This window comes from Amblyomma maculatum, unplaced genomic scaffold (genome assembly GCF_055883805.1).
Source record: "Amblyomma maculatum isolate TAMU_Amacu unplaced genomic scaffold, ASM5588380v1 scaffold_13, whole genome shotgun sequence".
In the NCBI taxonomy this organism is placed as follows: domain Eukaryota; kingdom Metazoa; phylum Arthropoda; class Arachnida; order Ixodida; family Ixodidae; genus Amblyomma; species Amblyomma maculatum.
The window spans coordinates 31,861,236-31,871,113 of record NW_028146738.1 but is presented as its reverse complement, the minus strand read 5'-3'; the positions used below and the strand labels follow the sequence as shown (position 1 = coordinate 31,871,113).

The 9,878-nt window shown below is 47.3% G+C and overlaps 1 pseudogene; it reads left to right on the top strand.

Annotated features, from left to right (window-relative positions):
- Positions 1 to 5,554: 5,554 nt before the first annotated feature.
- LOC146172510 (cytoplasmic dynein 1 light intermediate chain 2 pseudogene) overlaps positions 5,555 to 9,878 on the top strand; it is a 29,430-nt pseudogene continuing 25,106 nt past the window's right edge.

The following is a 9,878-nucleotide window of genomic DNA, read 5'->3' as shown; positions in this document are numbered from 1 at the left end:
GTACTTTCACATACGGCTCATCTACACCCTGATTTCGCAATGACTGTATAATGCCTGTATATCTGCCGTGGTTTCTACTGAGTCAAATGCTTTATCGTAATTAATGAACGGTATGTGTAAGGGCTGGTTATACTATTCCGATAATTTTTCTATCACCTGGTTGATGGTATGTATATGATCGAAAGTACAGTACCCTTTCCGAAAACCTCCTCGATCTTTGATTGATTAAAGTCTAAGGTTGTCCTAATTGTGTTAGCGATTACCTTAGTTAATACCTTACACGTAACAGATAGTAAGGTGATTGGTCTGTAATTTTTCAAGTCCTTAGCGTCTCCTTTCTTATGAATTAAGATAATGTTAGCCTTCTTCCATGATTCCGGTGCTGTCGATGGCACCAGACGTTGTATATGCAGCGTGGCGGCCAGTTTTTCTACCACGATATCCCCTCAGTCTTTCAACAAATCTGGCATTGCCTGATCCTTCCCAACTGCTTTCGCCCTTTCCAAAACTTTCTTTACCTCGTCGCTAGTCACTGGCGGAACGTCTGACTACTTTTCACTACTGCTAATCTCATTATTATCCTCGCTTTTTCAGCTACTGTATAGATCAGTATAGACCTCCTCTGCTACTTTGACTATGTTGTTCGTATTTGTGATGATAATGCGTGTCTTGTCCGTCAGTGCATACATCCGATTTTTGCCTATGCTCGATTTCCTCTTCACCACGTTAAGGCTGCCCCGTTCTTTTTTAGAGCATGCTCAATTTTCTCCATGTTATACTTACTATGTCGGCCGCTTTAAGCTTATTGATTACCTTTGATATGTCTTAGAGTTCTATTATGTCTGTAGTGCTCGAAGCTTTCAAACTTGCCATTTCTTAAACAAATCTTTCGTCTTCTCAGATAGTTTACCGGTATCCTCTCTAACTGTCCTACCGCCTACTTCTACCGTGCACTCAGTAATGATAGAGAGTTTTAGCTTACCGTGATTCGCGATCCGCTACCGTGATCCACCACCGTGCGTTCCACTGCGCATGCACAGATCCCTTGACGCCGATAGATGGCGCCACATACAGGAAGTCGGCACATAGACCTGCCGCGTCGAGACCAATCAGCTCGTGCCCCCCGCCCACGCAGGGTAGTGGGCCACGGTGGCGGATCGCGGTAAGCTAAATCTCTCTGAGTGCCTCTAAACAAAGGTCGTCATTCACTGCTAAAGCTGAATGTCTATTTCGCACTCACCCCTAACTCGTTGATAGACTTCTTTCTTAATAATCTGTTTCATTCCCTCTTCAGATCTAGGCTAGTTTGAGAACTTACCCTACTGTGGTCACTGCATCGCACCATTCTGATCACCTCTACATCCTGCATAATGCCGCGTTCAGAACACGGTGTGAAGTCGGTTTCATTTTAAGTCTCCCTATAGGAATTTTCCGTGCCCACTTCGGGCATTTTGTTTGCTGAAGAAGGTATTAAGTTATTTCCCCCTGCACACTCGACTAGTAAATACCCCACGTTATTCCTAAACCAGAGCCACATTAACCCACTGCCCGGTCTCTAGCCTGCGTTTCTCCTGCCTTGGCATTGAAGTCTCCCATTAGTACAGTATACTGCATCTTTACTTTCTCCATTTTGCAATTCTACATCTTCGTTGAAGCTTTCGACTGCCTGGTAGTCATGACTTCATATAGGCATGTAGAACTGTACAACCTTCAGTTTATGCCGCTTATTAAGTTTAACTAGGATGCCTGCCACCCTCTTATAATGCTATATAATTACTTTGTATTACTAGCTATATCCTTATTGACAAGGAACCCTACTCCTAGTTCTCGTCTGTGGGGTTGTAATAGGGGGATACATGCGTTTTTCCCGCTTAATCGCGGCTGACAGTCAATAACCGCTGACTCCACCCAGTGGTAGCGTGCGCTGCCGAGCGCACGCCGAGCACTGCAGTCGGTGCTCTTGGGAACAAAGGGATAACACGTGCTGACAAAAACAGGCATTTATTGCTGCACAACAATGCCAGCTAGCAATAAAACATGCGAATGAATCTAGGTCATCCGACTGACTGCCAGGGCAACAGGCGAATGTTTGCCCACGCTAGGGGGACAAGCTCCGAGGCCGGACAGGGCGACCAGGCGGGAAAAGTCACGCCAGGATTCGTCTCGCCAGCAACCGCGGAGCGCCGCGAGGATACGTCCACTCGCGTCGAGTTCCCCAGACGAAGAGACCTGGCTTTGCACATGTGCGCGATTTCAAGTGCAGGGGTGGGAAACCACTCACCTTCTCCTTCGTTCCACACTCCTTCGCGACGCGGCCGCGAATGTGGTGCCGTGACGGACCTCCCGAAGGAGACGACGGCTGACGAGCTACCGGAGGAAAAAGGCGGAAAACTTTGTTAGAGCCCTGCGCCGATGTTTTCGAAGAGAAATTTCATTCGTTTGGTTTTAATGATGCCTTATAAGAATTGCGCAAGAAAACTTGTGAAAAGGACCATCATTTAAGGCGTAAAGAGAGAGACCGCAAATTCAGAGTGACACATGTCATCTGTATTTTCAAACACGCGCGTTATGTCGTAAAATTACCAGTTTCAAGTTTAGACTGCATGGCAGTAGGTAAATGTGGTTGGGAAGGCTTATTTGCGTACCTGTTGTACAAGCAGAATTTTGCTCGCCCGGCACGTGAAAGGTTAACTTTTCTGGGTCAGCAATGCCTACAGCTGTTGGGCCGTTGCTGCTGTGCGACTTTTAGAGATGTGAAGTTGATGCGCGAGTTCTGGGGACCATGAGCAATGTTTTCACTCGTGGACGGTATCGGTAATGCGGAAAATGCACTGGCTGTTTTCGCAGGGCAACATACCACTTATTTATTTGCATTGCAAGAGATAACAAGGACGATCTTTGTGAAAAAAAAAAAAAAAAAACTGGACGGAAGTTATAGTTACAGACTCCAAATCAGCGATTAGAAACTTTGACGCGGGCCGCATTTCGGCCATAGCGGCAAGAATGTTGGCCAGTGGTACACCACCGGCTGAGCAGGTCGCGCTCATTTGGACACTGGCGCACCAGGGGATGAGGGGGAACGAGAAAGCGCACATACTGGCCCGAGGATTAGCTACATTTCGGGATCCCAGTGACGTCTTGTTCACAACCCCGTACCCCTTGCGCGATGAGGAGCCTCTACAGCTCGATGATGACCTTAATACCTACCAAGATATTCAAATCATTACAAATTAGGGAGAACAATATTTCCAAAAGCGTGTAAGCAGTTCACCAAAAGCGAGAAGGTTATGTGGCGTAAGCTACAAACTGGAGTATCTCCGAACCCTCAGATTTACAGCAAGTGGCACCCGGCAACTTTTAGCCCCAGGCGCAAACGTTGCGATGGCGTAGCGGATATGATCCACATGATATGCAAGTGTCCTAGATTTGGAGAACCTGACAGAATAGATGAGTCCTGGGAGGTACTTCTCAAGCAGGACAAAAAAGAGCAACGTGAAGTGATCCGTCTCGCCCTGGCCGCTGCTCAGATCCAAGAGATCCAGATCGAAGGGCTGAGGGGGAGGACATGGCTGGGACAGAGCTGCGCCTCGGATCCTCGCAAACCTTTGGACGGGTGCCAATAAATGCTATTTCTCTCTCTCTCTCTCTCTCCCCCCATTAGCACGAGTAATGCTTTGTTTAAGTGCTAATTCTGTATCTGTACACCGCGGGCACTTGCATTCTTTACAAATATAAATTTTCGCCGAGAAGCAGCATCCCCATAATTAAAATAACATTTTGGAAATTATAGAGACAAAGAATTGCTTTGATGAAAGGAAAAATCCCGCGCTCAGTATTTATTGCGCTAACCACCACGGCACCTGGAAGCGCACTGCGCGTTTCTTAACATTGCCGTCTGAAACGTACGCCGACTCAAAACAAGCAGCAGTGAATGTGAAAAACTGATGATAGGCTTGCGATAAAAAATAAATAAGAGCTAATTAATAGATGTATCATTATTTATTGTTTGTAAAAATGGCAAATGACAAAGATGAGAAATCACAGCAAGTTCCTTAATAAAATGTTATTTTTAATAGCGAAGATTAGAGTAGACGGTCAAATTTTCGTAAGGGGCAGATTGTTTTGCCCATGCAAGCAGTCAACTTGATTGCCAAAACAGCTACCTGAAAGCAAAGGACCCAGGAAATGAATACAGAAATAAACATAAAAAATGAATGCTGCATTGGAAAAACAACATACATCACTGTTGTGCGCGCAGCTTTCACAGCGACTTCCATCCGCACATCATAATAAAAAAAACTATAAAACCAAATCTTCATGGTCGCAAGATCATACATAAAACTGGGATCAAGTCACACGCAAAATCGCTGCAGCTTTTGCAATACGCAAAAAGGGGTGGAAATGTATTACCTTCTTGTGGTAGCCTGCCTAAGGAAAGAGCTCACCTACCGATAGATACCGTTCATAATTTTCTTCATTGCCGCATCGCAGCACAAAATCTGCAGCATTTCGATACCGAGGTGATTTAAATTGCTACCTCGCCCTCCACTACCAGCACCTCTTCCTCTTTCACTCCCAACTTTCTCCTTTTCCTTAGAGTACGGTTCAGGTGTCCACGGGACAAGTATAACACACACACACACACACACACACACACACACACACACACACACACACACACACACACACACACACACACACACACACACACACACACACACACACACACACACACACACACACACACACACACACACACACACACACACACACACACACACACACACACACACACACACACACACACACACACACACACACACACACACACACACACGCACACGCACACGCACACGCACACGCACACACACACACACACACACACACACACACACACGCACGCACGCGCACACACACACACACACACAAAAAAAAAAAAAAAAAAAACAATGTATACGGGTTCTTTGGAGAAACTGCTTAAGAGAACGCGAAAGCATTACCGCTCCGCACCTTTTGTTTTACTTCATTTCATATTTTTGTTGTTTTAATTGTTTTTTTGCCGTTTGTTCTTTTTCACGTTTATATCACTGTCATAAATATTTATTTCTTATTTATAATTATCATTACCACTAATTAATATTTTTTTCGCGTAGCCAAAATCAATGGTTTACAGGAAAGGAGAGCCATTATATCTGTCACATTTTCTCTGTGGACACCTGAACCGTCGTGGCTTCACTTTTTACGCCCACAGTTTAGTCACTGATACAGCCTACTAATGTATTCGTATTGAAAAATTACAATAGTTTCCGACATTAATATCTACAACCACATGCTAAACATTTTTACTTAATATGATGAGGTCAAGCGCCACTTCCTCTTTATTTCCGTGCGAGGTAGGTGCCGCTGCTAGCTTATATAATGCCAACCAGGATGATCTGCACGTTTATTAGCCTTGGTGCTCCCGTCGTCCCATCGCTACGTAAACACTTCTGCCGACGCCATTTTTGTTCCTGATTCTGTGACTGTCACTCCTGGAGATCAGATTACAGTCATCATGACCAGCAACACCGAAGCGTCAGCGAGCCAGAACAGGGCGGACGGCAAGAAAATGAAGGGACGAGAGACGGAACATCTGGGCCTCTTTACTCAAGGAAGTGCACGCGAGCAAGGCCGACAAGCTCCCTTCGGGCAAGCAGATCCTTGTGCTGGGCGACAAAGAATCTGGCAAGAGGGCCCTGATTGCCAAAATGCACAGAAACGAGGACTTGGACTTCAAACAGGGTTCGTGCCTACAATACTGCTACCTTAACATCATCGACGAGAACCGCGATGACCAGACTGAGCTGGGCGTGTGGGTTCTCGGTGATCGCTGGCTTAAAGAGATAGAGACACCAAATTTTAAAGCTTAGATGACTATGCGACACGACTTCTGAATGAAACGAGGTACCCTGCCGCGAGTTTCATCGGCGGGCTTTGCATGGAACATATTTTAATTTGATTTTATGAACGTACCCGGAAAAATGTTCAGTATGCCGCACCCATCGCATCGACATGATCGCGACGCAGACTGCGCGTTTGGAAAGCGATATAAGTCGTGACGCCACCTTGCGCCTATGACATAATAGGCTCACTGGCCCGCAGGGGTAGACGAGAAGCGCGCGGCGAGAGCGTTGTCGCGTTGCGTTGCCTTCTCAGCCTATCGACGTTGCAGCGTGTTGGCCCCCCTCCTGTTGTGTGAAGGCATATCGTCGTTTGATTTCGTTGCTACTTGTGCCCGCCGATCAGCAATGCCGCATTACCGTGAAGTGGACTCTTGTGAAAGCACCGAAGGAGTAACTAAATTTTCAGAATGCCAAACTGGTGAGCTGTCCACCATCATGCTGCTGCAAGGCATACCTCATGACAGGGCTACACTGCAGTCCATGGAGACTTATCAGGATGATCCTTGTGATGCTTCATACAAGCTCTCACTAAACAGTTCTGCCTTGTAAATAGACTGAAAATTATTCCAACTACTACTGTTGTTGCAGTACTACATTCAGCACTGAGTTAAATTGAATTAGGTTTCAGCTTGAAGCAGGCAGCACTTTTCTTCAGAGTAATGCACATACATTTAGGGCATGCTTGTGGACAATCATATATAATGGCTTTCAGAACAAAAGATTTGTTCCTCAGCTAGCTGACCTAGAACGAGTATAATCTGCTGCTGTTGGCGTTCAACAGAAGGCTTGCAAGCAATAAGAACCACTTAGAACATGGCACAGTTTTGCTTGGTCGCCTCAAAGCTGCTTGTTTGAAGGTCACTAACAACATTACTAGGGAAACTAAATGCATACTTTGCTTACTATCTTGAAAGTCTTTGTATGCTATTATAACCAGGGTTCTCTGCAGAGAATTTTGAGAAGCGGACATTTTAAAACAGGAAGGGGGGGGATTCATCCGAATAACTACACATCAGACATCTAAAAAACAGCACAGATGGCTGCGCAGCTTTTCTTTCTGGACCCTCCTCACTTCAATGTATCAAATCATGTTTGCTTTGTTCACCCATCAATGCCTCACAAGAGAGCATGAGGTTTATCTTGGCCTTACCCAAACCCGAGACGTTCAGTAACACCCCACCACGGTGAAAAATAAAAAATTCTGAAAGTGTAAATGTGCCACATGTGTAGGCACTGCACTAGTGGTAGTATATTGCATAAAGAGGAAAATGCAGCTTTTCAGAAACAAACAATAATGACATCAAGTAAAAGAAAGCGGCGAGCAGACTGTGAATAAAGCAATATCTCGTTAATTAAGGAATATAACTAAAATATTCAAAAGTCCAAGTTATTGATGGCCTTGAAGCAGTGCCAAAAACAGTGTGCCAATTTTATTTTAACACCCAGAACATGGTTGTCTATATATTTGAGATGAAAGCTAAGTGACAACTACACTTTTCATGGTTTTGTCCAGTTCTTTGTCTTCCGCACACTGTCGAAAGTGTTGAAGAATTAATCCAAAATCGCATGTTCTACTACGTCCATTTTCGCAGTGCGACCCAGTAGCAGTAATGCCTCATCAGCAAATGGCCGTTTCATTTTGAGTATCCTCTGTGGTGACGCGTCCTCAAAACGCAACGGTTCCGCTGAACATGACATACTCAAAATCGGAGGAAGCATGAGCATGCAAGAGCGAAAAATATTAGTAGGCATTTCAGTTGCCTGATGCAGTCCCGAATAAAAGGCCAGTGATGCGCGTTGCAGTGTCTGAAATGGCATGACTGGCCACATCAAGTCACAGAAAGTTGCTCCTCCCCACAGTATAGCAAACTCAGCCTCAGGTGGACAGCGGTGGGCAGATGGTTGAAGAGGTGGGTGGTTGACCTGAGAGACGGGCAGTAACACTACTGCCGCCCACCATGAGGAGAACCCTGATTATAACACATCGCGAGAACGTTTTGCTTGCAAAGCAAGCAAAACGTTTTGCAAGTGTCTCGCCCTGCATAAAACGCATGAAGGTAGTTGGAAAAAATTGGTCTGTAAACATGAAGCCAAATGGGGGCAGAGGTATATTTTAGGTACTAAAATGTTTGAAGACTTCGAAAACATTCAAGTTTCGGAGCGCACAGCGAGGGTAAGGTTTGCCTGCAAGGTTAGAACATATTTTGTTTTCGTAACTCATCAGATGAACCTTCCTCCGTAAGAAAGTTCATTATGCATGAACGGGGCTTGTTCGACCTGACGCAATTTCGCCGGATCTGTCACCTTCCTGCAGAATAATCACTGGAAGTATTCAAAAGATGTTTGTTTAGGCGACCCTGGGGGCCTTTTTATGCCCTAGCTTGTCACATCAACTGTTTCATTTGTGCATATTATGCCTGCATGCATTGTGGCAATGCATTCTTTTAACAATTAACCTTAGATCTGTTGTATTCCCTTCAGGGGCAAACTAAGAGAGAAAAAAAAAAAACGTCAAAAGCTGTGCGCGATTCCTCTCCTCGAGGGAAAAGCAAGACACACACACGCATCGGGCCGTGGAAGGAACATCTTGATCTTACTCAGGAGGTATGCTCACGCAGAGGCGGGGGGTCAGGGGTCGTTGTCGGGAGAGCAGCTAGGCAGCGGTCAGAAGCAAATCCAAGAGTAAAGAGAGCGAGGCGGCGGCGTGCGCCTTTCTTTATAGCCCCCGCTCGGGACCGGTTATCCCGGAACGAGCGGGGAGAGGGAAGGGGTAAAGGGGCGGTGCATCGGTAGCCGCGGGAAAAGCGCTCCCTTCAAATGTGGCTGGCGCGGTCCCCACATCCTTCCCCCTCTAAAAGTCCGACCCGGGGTCCGTCAACAGCCGGGGCATGTCCGTGCCCAGGTCGGCGTCCAACAAGCAGGCTTGTCGCCTGGCTCTGGCGGGATACCCGCTCAGCTGATCAGTAGAACAGCGCCTCAGGCGCAGCCACTAGCTCCGCTCAGCTGGTCCTTCAGGCGGCAGGGAAGCAGCAGGCATGGCGGGACTGTTCCACCTGGTCCCTCTCCGGCAGCGACCATTTCCTGGGGGTGACAGCACAGCTGTGGGCTCGACCGCTCATACTCCTGGCAGCGGCCCTGAGCTGCTACTCCACATCGCTGTCAACCCCTTTCCACGTGGCGCTGTGCTGGATTCTCCGGGACCCTTTTTCAGCAGGCGTTTCCGCCACGGGCACACCTGGCTCCCTGAGGTCCGTACTCCAGGCCTGGGCAGCGGGCTCAAAAGCCAGCCTCTTTGAAGACGGCCAGCATGGCCACGCTGGACATGATGATGGGCGACGATAAACTAGGGGGGGGGGGTGCCCCTCCGTTTAAGTGGCCCCTCCTTGAACCATGCGCCGTGTGCGGTTTTCCGCCCCAGCGACGGTGTTCCTCTGGCTGCTGCAAATTCTTATCAGAATGCATTCTGAAAGACGCAAAAACCTTAGGCGAAGTAGTGCACTAATAGTGCACTAAGGTTATAGCGCCGATGGCGAACCGGGTTGCTACCTGTACGCCTTACTTGGGGGGGAGATCACTTTGTGGGAGATCGCAGTTTCACCGCAATATCGCTGGATCACCCTGAGCTTCCACCGCTTCGCTGTTATCGTCCTTGCGAAGGTGGTAGGTCTTCAAGTCTGCGACGTGCACCGGACCGGTGGTTTCACCGCTCAACAACCGCAGCTTGTAGGCGAGATGTGTAGTCCGTGCCGTAACTTCGAATTGTCCAACCCACTTGTGCGCTAGCGACGCGGCGAAACCACGCGCTGCGTTACTAAGCGGGTGCGTTCTTTTCAGTACCAAGTCGCTCGTGTTGAAAACGACGTGTCGTTGACCTGTTGTATTGATCCGCCTGCTGCGTGCTCGCGACATCGAAATTTTAAGGAGCCGCGCACTGCG